The sequence below is a fragment of the Symphalangus syndactylus genome, chromosome Y, assembly GCF_028878055.3.
Source record: "Symphalangus syndactylus isolate Jambi chromosome Y, NHGRI_mSymSyn1-v2.1_pri, whole genome shotgun sequence".
Taxonomy (NCBI): Eukaryota; Metazoa; Chordata; class Mammalia; order Primates; family Hylobatidae; genus Symphalangus; species Symphalangus syndactylus.
Window position 1 is genome coordinate 25710601 of NC_072448.2, and position 12166 is coordinate 25722766.

Below are 12166 nucleotides of genomic sequence, written 5' to 3' on the forward strand. Positions count from 1 at the left end.
AGCTTCAAATCTGCTCAACCAAAAGAAGCTTCAACACTGTGAGAAGAATGCACACATCATAAATAAATTTCACAGAATCCTTATCTGTAGCTTTTACGTGAACATATTTCCTTTTTCAACATAGGCCTCAAATCGCTCCAAATGTCCACTTGCAGATTCTTCAAACAGAGTGTTTCAAAACTGCTGGATCAAAAGCATGTTTCACCTTTTACTTGAATGCATGTATCACTAAGAATTTGTTCAGGAGGTTCTGCCTCGTTTTATCAGATGATATTTCCTTTTTTTTGCACTGGACGAAAAGATCTCATATATCCACTTGCAGATTCTACAAAAGACTGTTTCAAATCTGCTCAAACAAAAGGAAACTTGAACTCTGTGAGGTGAATGCATACATCACAAAATAATTTCGCAGAATGCTTCTGAGTACTTTTCAGGTGAAGATATTTAATTTTTTACCATAGGCCTCAAAGCATTCCAAATGTCCACTTCCGGATTCTTCAGATTGTTTCAAAACTGCTCCATCAAAAGAAAGTTTCAACTGTGTGAGTGGAATGCACATATCACTAAGAAGTTGTGCAGAATGCTTCTCTATATGTTTCATGTGAAGATAATTCCTTTCACCGCATTGGAAGAAAAGATTTCAAATTTGAACTGGCAGAATCTTGAAAAAGACTGTTTCATATCTGCTTAACCTAAAGAAAGCTTCCACTATGTGAGATGAAGGCACACATCACAAGGAAATTTCGCAAGATTCTCCCGTGTATCATTTTGGTGAAGATATACCATTTTCCACAATAGGCCACAAAGCACTCCAAATGCCCAATTGCAGATTCTTCAAACAGAGAGTCTCAAAATTTCTCAATCAAATGAAAGGCTCAACTCTGTGAGTTGAATGCACCCATCACTAAGAAGTTGCTCAGAATGCTTCAGTTTAGTTTTAAAGTGAAGATATTTCCTTTTTCAGCATTGGATGAAAAGAACTCAAACATCCACTTGCAGATTGTACAAAAGGACTAATTCAAATCTCTTCAACCAAAGGAAAGCTTCAACTCTGAGAGTTGAATGCCCACATCACCAAGAATTTGCTCAGAATGCTTCTGTCTAGTTTTTATGTGAAGATATTTCCTTTTCCCACATTGGACGAAAAGATCTCAAATAACCACTTGCAGATTCTACAAAAAAAACGGTTTCAAATCTGCTCAACCAAAAAGAAAAGCTTCAACTCAGAGAAGAATTCACACATCCCAGAGAAATTTTGCAGAGTGCTACTGTTTGGTTTTGATGTGAAGATATTTCCTTTTTCACCATAGGTCTCAAAGCCCTCCAAATGTCCTCTTGCAGATTCTTCAAAGAGTGTTTCAAAACTGATCAATCAAAAGAATGGTTCAATTCTCTGAGTTGAATGCACATATCATTAATAAATTGCTCAGAATGCTTCCGTCCGGTTTTTATGTGAAGATATTTCCTTTTCCTGCATTGGACCAAATGATCTCAAATATGCAGTTACAGAGTCCACAAAAAGACTGTTTCAAATCTGCTCAAAATCAAAAAAAGCTTCAACTCTCTGAGATGAATGCACACATCACAAAGAAATTTTGCAGGATGCTTCTGTGTAGTTTTTATGTGAAGATACTTGCCTTTTAACCGTAGGTCTCAAAGACCTCCAAATGTCCACTTGCAGATCCTTCAAACACCGTGTTTCAAAACTGCTCAATCAAAAGAAAGTTTAAACTCTGTGAGTTGAATGCGCATGTCACTAAGTAGTTGTTGTGAATGCTTCTGTCTAGTTTTTATATGAAGATAATTCTTTTTCTCGCAATGTACGCAGACATCTCAAATATCCACTTGCAGATTCTAGGAAAAGACTTGCTCAAACCTGCTCAACAAAATAAAAGGTTCAACTCTGTGAGATGAATGCACACATCATAAAGAAATTTCGCAGGATGCTTCTCTTTATCTTTCATAAGAATATATTTCCTTTTTCACCATAGGCCACAAAGCACTCCAAATGTCCAGTTGCAGATCCTTTTAACAGAGAGTTTCGAAACTGTTCAAGCAAGAGAAAGGCTCACCTCCATGAGATGAATGCACACAACACAAAGGAGTTGTTCAGAATGCTTCCATCTAGTTTGTAAGTGAAGATAATTCCTTTTCATGCATTGGAAGAAAAGATCTCAAATATCCACTTGCAGATTGTAGAAAAAGACAGTTTCAAATCTGCTCAACCATAGGAGAGATTTTTCCCTGTGAAACGAATGCACACATCACAAATAAATTTCACAGAATTATTCTGTGTAGTTTTTATATGAAGATATTTCCTTTTACATCATTGCCCTCAAAGCACTCCAAATGCCAACTTGCAGATTCTTCAAACACCGTGTTTCAAAACGGCTGAATCAAAAGAAATGTCCAACTCTGTGAGTTGAATGCACATATCACTAAGAAGTTTCTCAGAATGCCTATGTGTAGTTTTTAAGTGATGATATTTCCTTTTCCCACATTGGATGCAAAGATCTCAAATATCCTCTTGCAGACACTATATAAGACTTTTTCATATATGCTCAACAAAAGAAAGCTTCACCTCTGTCAGGTGAACGCACACATCACAAACGTATTTTGCAAAATGGTTCTGTGTAGTATTAATGTGAAGATACTTCCTTTTTGAGCATAGGTCTCAAAGCCCTCCAATTGTAACCTTGCAGATTCTTGACAAAAAGTGTTTCAAAACTGCTCAATCAAAAGAAAGGTTCAACTCTGTGAACGGAATACACGCATCACTAAGAAGTTGCTCAGAAGGCTTCCGTCTAGTTTTTATGTGAAGATAAATCCGGTTCCCCATTGGATGTAAAGATCACAAATATCCACTTGCAGATTCTCCAAAAGGAAAGCTTCAAATCTGCTCAACCAAAAGAAGCTTCAACACTGTGAGAAGAATGCACACATCATAAATAAATTTCACAGAATCCTTATCTGTAGCTTTTACGTGAACATATTTCCTTTTTCAACATAGGCCTCAAATCGCTCCAAATGTCCACTTGCAGATTCTTCAAACAGAGTGTTTCAAAACTGCTGGATCAAAAGCATGGTTCACCTTTTACTTGAATGCATGTATCACTAAGAATTTGTTCAGGATGTTCTGCCTAGTTTTATCAGATGATATTTCCTTTTTTTTGCACTGGACGAAAAGATCTCATATATCCACTTGCAGATTCTACAAAAGACTGTTTCAAATCTGCTCAACCAAAAGGAAACTTGAACTCTGTGAGGTGAATGCATACATCACAAAATAATTTCGCAGAATGCTTCTGAGTACTTTTCAGGTGAAGATATTTAATTTTTTACCATAGGCCTCAAAGCATTCCAAATGTCCACTTCCGGATTCTTCAGATTGTTTCAAAACTGCTCCATCAAAAGAAAGTTTCAACTGTGTGAGTGGAATGCACATATCACTAAGAAGTTGTGCAGAATGCTTCTCTCTAGGTTTTATGTGAAGATAATTCCTTTCACCGCATTGGAATAAAAGATTTCAAATTTGAACTGGCAGAATCTTGAAAAAGACTGTTTCATATCTGCTTAACCTAAAGAAAGCTTCCACTATGTGAGATGAAGGCACACATCACAAGGAAATTTCGCAAGATTCTCCCGTGTATCATTTTGGTGAAGATATAACATTTTCCACAATAGGCCACAAAGCACTCCAAATGCCCAATTGCAGATTCTTCAAACAGAGAGTCTCAAAATTGCTCAATCAAACGAAAGGCTCAACTCTGTGAGTTGAATGCACCCATCACTAAGAAGTTGCTCAGAATGCTTCAGTTTAGTTTTAAAGTGAAGATATTTCCTTTTCAGCATTGGATGAAAAGAACTCAAACATCCACTTGCAGATTGTACAAAAGGACTATTTCAAATCTCTTCAACCAAAGGAAAGCTTCAACTCTGAGAGTTGAATGCCCACATCACCAAGAAGTTGCTCAGAATGCTTCTGTCTAGTTTTTATGTGAAGATATTTCCTATTCCCACATTGGACGAAAAGATCTCAAATAACCACTTGCAGATTATACAAAAAAAACGGTTTCAAATCTGCTCAACCAAAAAGAAAAGCTTCAACTCAGAGAAGAATGCACACATCCCAGAGAAATTTAGCAGAGTGCTACTGTTTGGTTTTGATGTGAAGATATTTCCTTTTTCACCATAGGTCTCAAAGCCCTCCAAATGTCCTCTTGCAGATTCTTCAAAGAGTGTTTCAAAACTGATCAATCAAAAGAATGGTTCAATTCTCTGAGTTGAATGCACATATCATTATGAGGTTGCTCAGAATGCTTCCGTCCGGTTTTTATGTGAAGATATTTCCTTTTCCTGCATTGGACCAAATGATCTCAAATATGCAGTTACAGAGTCCACAAAAAGACTGTTTCAAATCTGCTCAAAATAAAAAAAAGCTTCAACTCTCTGAGATCAATGCATACATCACAAAGAAATTTTGCAGGATGCTTCTGTGTAGTTTTTATGTGAAGATACTTGCCTTTTAACCGTAGGTCTCAAAGACCTCCAAATGTCCACTTGCAGATCCTTCAAACACCGTGTTTCAAAACTGCTCAATCAAAAGAAAGTTTAAACTCTGTGATTTGAATGCACATGTCACTAAGTAGTTGTTGTGAGTGCTTCTGTCTAGTTTTTATATGAAGATAATTCTTTTTCTCGCAATGGACGCAGACATCTCAAATATCCACTTGCAGATTCTAGGAAAAGACTTGTTCAAATCTGCTCAACAAAATAGAAGGTTCAAATCTGTGAGGTGAATGCACACATCATAAAGAAATTTCGCAGGATGCTTCTCTTTATCTTTCATAAGAATATATTTCCTTTTTCACCATAGGCCACAAAGCACTCCAAATGTCCAGTTGCAGATCCTTTTAACAGAGAGTTTCGAAACTGTTCAAGCAAGAGAAAGGCTGACCTCCATGAGTTGAATGCACACAACACAAAGGAGTTGTTCAGAATGCTTCCATCTAGTTTGTAAGTGAAGATAATTCCTTTTCATGCATTGGAGGAAAAGATCTCAAATATCCACTTGCAGATTGTAGAAAAAGACAGTTTCAAATCTGCTCAACCATAGGAGAGGTTTTTCCCTGTGAAACGAATGCACACATCACAAATAAATTTCACAGAATTATTCTGTGTAGTTTTTATATGAAGATATTTCCTTTTACATCATTGCCCTCAAAGCACTCCAAATGCCAACTTGCAGATTCTTCAAACACCGTGTTTCAAAACGGCTGAATCAAAAGAAATGTCCAACTCTGTGAGTTGAATGCACATATCACTAAGAAGTTTCTCAGAATGCCTATGTGTAATTTTTAAGTGATGATATTTCCTTTTCCCACATTGGACGCAAAGATCTCAAATATCCTCTTGCAGACACTATATAAAGACTTTTTCATATATGCTCAACAAAAGAAAGCTTCACCTCTGTCAGGTGAAGGCACACATCACAAACGTATTTTGCAAAATGGTTCTCTGTAGTATTAATGTGAAGATATTTCCTTTTTGAGCATAGGTCTCAAAGCACTCCAATTGTAACCTTGCAGATTCTTGACAAAAAGTGTTTCAAAACTGCACAATCAAAAGAAAGGTTCAACTCTGTGAGTGGAATACACGCATCACTAAGAAGTTGCTCAGAAGGCTTCCGTCTAGTTTTTATGTGAAGATAAATCCAGTTCCCCATTGGAGGTAAAGATCACAAATATCCACTTGCAGATTCTCCAAAAGGAAAGCTTCAAATCTGCTCAACCAAAAGAAAGCTTCAACACTGTGAGAAGAATGCACACAACATAAATAAATTTCACAGAATCCTTTTCTGTAGCTTTTACGTGAACATATTTCCTTTTTCAACATAGGCCTCAAATCGCTCCAAATGTCCACTTGCAGATTCTTCAAACAGAGTGTTTCAAAACTGCTGGATCAAAAGCATGGTTCACCTTTTACTTGAATGCATGTATCACTAAGAATTTGTTCAGGATGTTCTGCCTAGTTTTATCAGATGATATTTCCTTTTTTTTGCACTGGACGAAAAGATCTCATATATCCACTTGCAGATTCTACAAAAGTCTGTTTCAAATCTGCTCAACCAAAAGGAAACTTGAACTCTGTGAGGTGAATGCATACATCACAAAATAATTTCGCAGAATGCTTCTGAGTACTTTTCAGGTGAAGATATTTAATTTTTTACCATAGGCCTCAAAGCATTCCAAATGTCCACTTCCGGATTCTTCAGATTGTTTCAAAACTGCTCCATCAAAAGAAAGTTTCAACTCTGTGAGTGGAATGCACATATCACTAAGAAGTTGTACAGAATGCTTCTCTCTAGGTTTTATGTGAAGAAAATACCTTTCACCGCATTGGAAGAAAAGATTTCAAATTTGCACTGGCAGAATCTTGAAAAAGACTGTTTCATATCTGCTTAACCTAAAGAAAGCTTCCACTATGTGAGATGAAGGCACACATCACAAGGAAATTTCGCAAGATTCTCCCGTGTATCATTTTGGTGAAGATATACCATTTTCCACAATAGGCCGCAAAGCACTCCAAATGCCCAATTGCAGATTCTTCAAACAGAGAGTCTCAAAATTGCTCAATCAAATGAAAGGCTCAACTCTGTGAGTTGAATGCACCCATCACTAAGAAGTTGCTCTGAATGCTTCAGTTTAGTTTTAAAGTGAAGATATTTCCTTTTCAGCATTGGATGAAAAGAACTCAAATATCCACTTGCAGATTGTACAAAAGGACTATTTCAAATCTGTTCAACCAAAGGAAAGCTTCAACTCTGAGAGTTGAATGCCCACATCACCAAGAAGTTGCTCAGAATGCTTCTGTCTAGTTTTTATGTGAAGATATTTCCTTTTCCCACATTGGACGAAAAGATCTCAAATAACCACTTGCAGATTCTACAAAAAAAACGGTTTCAAATCTGCTCAACCAAAAAGAAAAGCTTCAACTCAGAGAAGAATGCACACATCCCAGAGAAATTTTGCAGAGTGCTACTGTTTGGTTTTGATGTGAAGATATTTCCTTTTTCACCATAGGTCTCAAAGCCCTCCAAATGTCCTCTTGCAGATTCTTCAAAGAGTGTTTCAAAACTGATCAATCAAAAGAATGGTTCAATTCTCTGAGTTGAATGCACATATCATTAATAAGTTGCTCAGAATGCTTCCGTCCGGTTTTTATGTGAAGATATTTCCTTTTCCTGCAATGGACCAAATGATCACAAATATGCAGTTACAGAGTCCACAAAAAGACTGTTTCAAATCTGCTCAAAATCAAAAAAACCTTCAACTCTCTGAGATGAATGCATACATCACAAAGAAATTTTGCAGGATGCTTCTGTGTAGTTTTTATGTGAAGATACTTGCCTTTTAACCGTAGGTCTCAAAGACCTCCAAATGTCCACATGCAGATCCTTCAAACACCGTGTTTCAAAACTGCTAAATCAAAAGAATGTTTAAACTCTGTGAGTTGAATGCACATGTCAATTAGTAGTTGTTGTGAATGCTTCTGTCTAGTTTTTATATGAAGATAATTCTTTTTCTCGCAATGGACGCAGACATCTCAAATATCCACTTGCAGATGCTAGGAAAAGGCTTGCTCAAACCTGCTCAACAAAATAAAAGGTTCAACTCTGTGAGATGAATGCACACATCATAAAGAAATTTCGCAGGATGCTTCTCTTTATCTTTCATAAGTATATATTTCCTTTTTCACCATAGGCCACAAAGCACTCCAAATGTCCAGTTGGAGATCCTTTTAACAGAGAGTTTCGAAACTGTACAAGCAAGAGAAAGGCTGACCTCCATGAGATGAATGCACACAACACAAAGGAGTTGTTCAGAATGCTTCCATCTAGTTTGAAAGTGAAGATAATTCCTTTTCATGCATTGGAAGTATAGATCTCAAATATCCAATTGCAGATTGTACAAAAAGACAGTTTCAAATTGCTCAACCATAGGAGAGGCTTTTCCCTGTGAAACGAATGCACACATCACAAATAAATTTCACAGAATTATTCTGTGTAGTTTTTATATGAAGATATTTCCTTTTACATCATTGCCCTCAAAGCACTCCAAATGACAACTTGCAGATTCTTCAAACACCGTGTTTCAAAACGGCTGAATCAAAAGAAATGTCCAACTCTGTGAGTTGAATGCACATATCACTAAGAAGTTTCTCAGAATGCCTATGTGTAGTTTTAAGTGATGATATTTCCTTTTCCCACTTTGGATGCAAAGATCTCAAATATCCTCTTGCAGACTCTATATAAATACTTTTTCATATATGCTCAACAAAAGAAAGCTTCACCTCTGTCAGGTGAACGCACACATCACAAAAGTATTTTGCAAAATGGTTCTGTGTAGTATTAATGTGAAGATATATCCTTTTTGAGCATAGGTCTCAAAGCAATCCAATTGTAACCTTGCAGATTCTTGACAAAAAGTGTTTCAAAACTGCTCAATCAAAAGAAAGGTTCAACTCTGTGAATGGAATACACGCATCACTAAGAAGTTGCTCAGAAGGCTTCCGTCTAGTTTTTATGTGAAGATAAATCCGGTTCCCCATTGGATGTAAAGATCACAAATATCCACTTGCAGATTCTCCAAAAGGAAAGCTTCAAATCTGCTCAACCAAAAGAATCTTCAACACTGTGAGAAGAATGCACACATCATAAATAAATTTCACAGAATCCTTATCTGTAGCTTTTACGTGAACATATTTCCTTTTTCAACATAGGCCTCAAATCGCTCCAAATGTCCACTTGCAGATTCTTCAAACAGAGTGTTTCAAAACTGCTGGATCAAAAGCATGGTTCACCTTTTACTTGAATGCATGTATCACTAAGAATTTGTTCAGGATGTTCTGCCTAGTTTTATCAGATGATATTTCCTTTTTTTTGCACTGGTCGAAAAGATCTCATATATCCACTTGCAGATTCTACAAAAGACTGTTTCAAATCTGCTCAACCAAAAGGAAACTTGAACTCTGTGAGGTGAATGCATACATCACAAAATAATTTCGCAGAATGCTTCTGAGTACTTTTCAGGTGAAGATATTTAATTTTTTACCATAGGCCTCAAAGCATTCCAAATGTCCACTTCCGGATTCTTCAGATTGTTTCAAAACTGCTCCATCAAAAGAAAGTTTCAACTGTGTGAGTGGAATGCACATATCACTAAGAAGTTGTGCAGAATGCTTCTCTCTAGGTTTTATGTGAAGATAATTCCTTTCACCGCATTGGAAGAAAAGATTTCAAATTTGAACTGGCAGAATCTTGAAAAAGACTGTTTCATATCTGCTTAACCTAAAGAAAGCTTCCACTATGTGAGATGAAGGCACACATCACAAGGAAATTTCGCAAGATTCTCCCGTGTATCATTTTGGTGAAGATATACCATTTTCCACAATAGGCCACAAAGCACTCCAAATGCCCAATTGCAGATTCTTCAAACAGAGAGTCTCAAAATTGCTCAATCAAACGAAAGGCTCAACTCTGTGAGTTGAATGCACCCATCACTAAGAAGTTGCTCAGAATGCTTCAGTTTAGTTTTAAAGTGAAGATATTTCCTTTTCAGCATTGCATGAAAAGAACTCAAACATCCACTTGCAGATTGTACAAAAGGACTATTTCAAATCTCTTCAACCAAAGGAAAGCTTCAACTCTGAGAGTTGAATGCCCACATCACCAAGAAGTTGCTCAGAATGCTTCTGTCTAGTTTTTATGTGAAGATATTTCCTTTTCCCACATTGGACGAAAAGATCTCAAATAACGACTTGCAGATTCTACAAAAAAACGGTTTCAAATCTGCTCAACCAAAAAGAAAAGCTTCAACTCAGAGAAGAATGCACACATCCCAGAGAAATTTAGCAGAGTGCTACTGTTTGGTTTTGATGTGAAGATATTTCCTTTTTCACCATAGGTCTCAAAGCCCTCCAAATGTCCTCTTGCAGATTCTTCAAAGAGTGTTTCAAAACTGATCAATCAAAAGAATGGTTCAATTCTCTGAGTTGAATGCACATATCATTATGAGGTTGCTCAGAATGCTTCCGTCCGGTTTTTATGTGAAGATATTTCCTTTTCCTGCATTGGACCAAATGATCTCAAATATGCAGTTACAGAGTCCACAAAAAGACTGTTTCAAATCTGCTCAAAATGAAAAAAAGCTTCAAATCTCTGAGATTAATGCACACATCCCAAAGAAATTTTGCAGGATGCTTCTGTGTAGTTTTTATGTGAAGATACTTGCCTTTTAACCGTAGGTCTCAAAGACCTCCAAATGTCCACTTGCAGATCCTTCAAACACCGTGTTTCAAAACTGCTCAATCAAAAGAAAGTTTAAACTCTGTGAGTTGAATGCACATGTCACTAAGTAGTTGTTGTGAATGCTTCTGTCTAGTTTTTATATGAAGATAATTCTTTTTCTCGCAATGGACGCAGACATCTCAAATATCCACTTGCAGATTCTAGGAAAAGACTTGTTCAAATCTGCTCAACAAAATAGAAGGTTCAAATCTGTGAGGTGAATGCACACATCATAAAGAAATTTCGCAGGATGCTTCTCTTTATCTTTCATAAGAATATATTTCCTTTTTCACCATAGGCCACAAAGCACTCCAAATGTCCAGTTGCAGATCCTTTTAACAGAGAGTTTCGAAACTGTTCAAGCAAGAGAAAGGCTGACCTCCATGAGTTGAATGCACACAACACAAAGGAGTTGTTCAGAATGCTTCCATCTAGTTTGTAAGTGAAGATAATTCCTTTTCATGCATTGGAGGAAAAGATCTCAAATATCCACTTGCAGATTGTAGAAAAAGACAGTTTCAAATCTGCTCAACCATAGGAGAGGTTTTTCCCTGTGAAACGAATGCACACATCACAAATAAATTTCACAGAATTATTCTGTGTAGTTTTTATATGAAGATATTTCCTTTTACATCATTGCCCTCAAAGCACTCCAAATGCCAACTTGCAGATTCTTCAAACACCGTGTTTCAAAACGGCTGAATCAAAAGAAATGTCCAACTCTGTGAGTTGAATGCACATATCACTAAGAAGTTTCTCAGAATGCCTATGTGTAATTTTTAAGTGATGATATTTCCTTTTCCCACATTGGACGCAAAGATCTCAAATATCCTCTTGCAGACACTATATAAAGACTTTTTCATATATGCTCAACAAAAGAAATCTTCACCTCTGTCAGGTGAAGGCACACATCACAAACGTATTTTGCAAAATGGTTCTCTGTAGTATTAATGTGAAGATATTTCCTTTTTGAGCATAGGTCTCAAAGCCCTCCAATTGTAACCTTGCAGATTCTTGACAGAAAGTGTTTCAAAACTGCTCAATCAAAAGAAAGGTTCAACTCTGTGAATGGAATACACGCATCACTAAGAAGTTGCTCAGAAGGCTTCCGTCTAGTTTTTATGTGAAGATAAATCCGGTTCCCCATTGGATGTAAAGATCACAAATATCCACTTGCAGATTCTCCAAAAGGAAAGCTTCAAATCTGCTCAACCAAAAGAAGCTTCAACACTGTGAGAAGAATGCACACATCATAAATAAATTTCACAGAATCCTTATCTGTAGCTTTTACGTGAACATATTTCCTTTTTCAACATAGGCCTCAAATTGCTCCAAATGTCCACTTGCAGATTCTTCAAACAGAGTGTTTCAAAACTGCTGGATCAAAAGCATGGTTCACCTTTTACTTGAATGCATGTATCACTAAGAATTTGTTCAGGATGTTCTGCCTAGTTTTATCAGATGATATTTCCTTTTTTTTGCACTGGACGAAAAGATCTCATATATCCACTTGCAGATTCTACAAAAGACTGTTTCAAATCTGCTCAACCAAAAGGAAACTTGAACTCTGTGAGGTGAATGCATACATCACAAAATAATTTCGCAGAATGCTTCTGAGTACTTTTCAGTTGAAGATATTTAATTTTTTACCATAGGCCTCAAAGCATTCCAAATGTCCACTTCCGGATTCTTCAGATGGTTTCAAAACTGCTCCATCAAAAGAAAGTTTCAACTCTGTGAGTGGAATGCACATATCACTAAGAAGTTGTACAGAATGCTTCTCTCTAGGTTTTATGTGAAGATAATTCCTTTCACCGC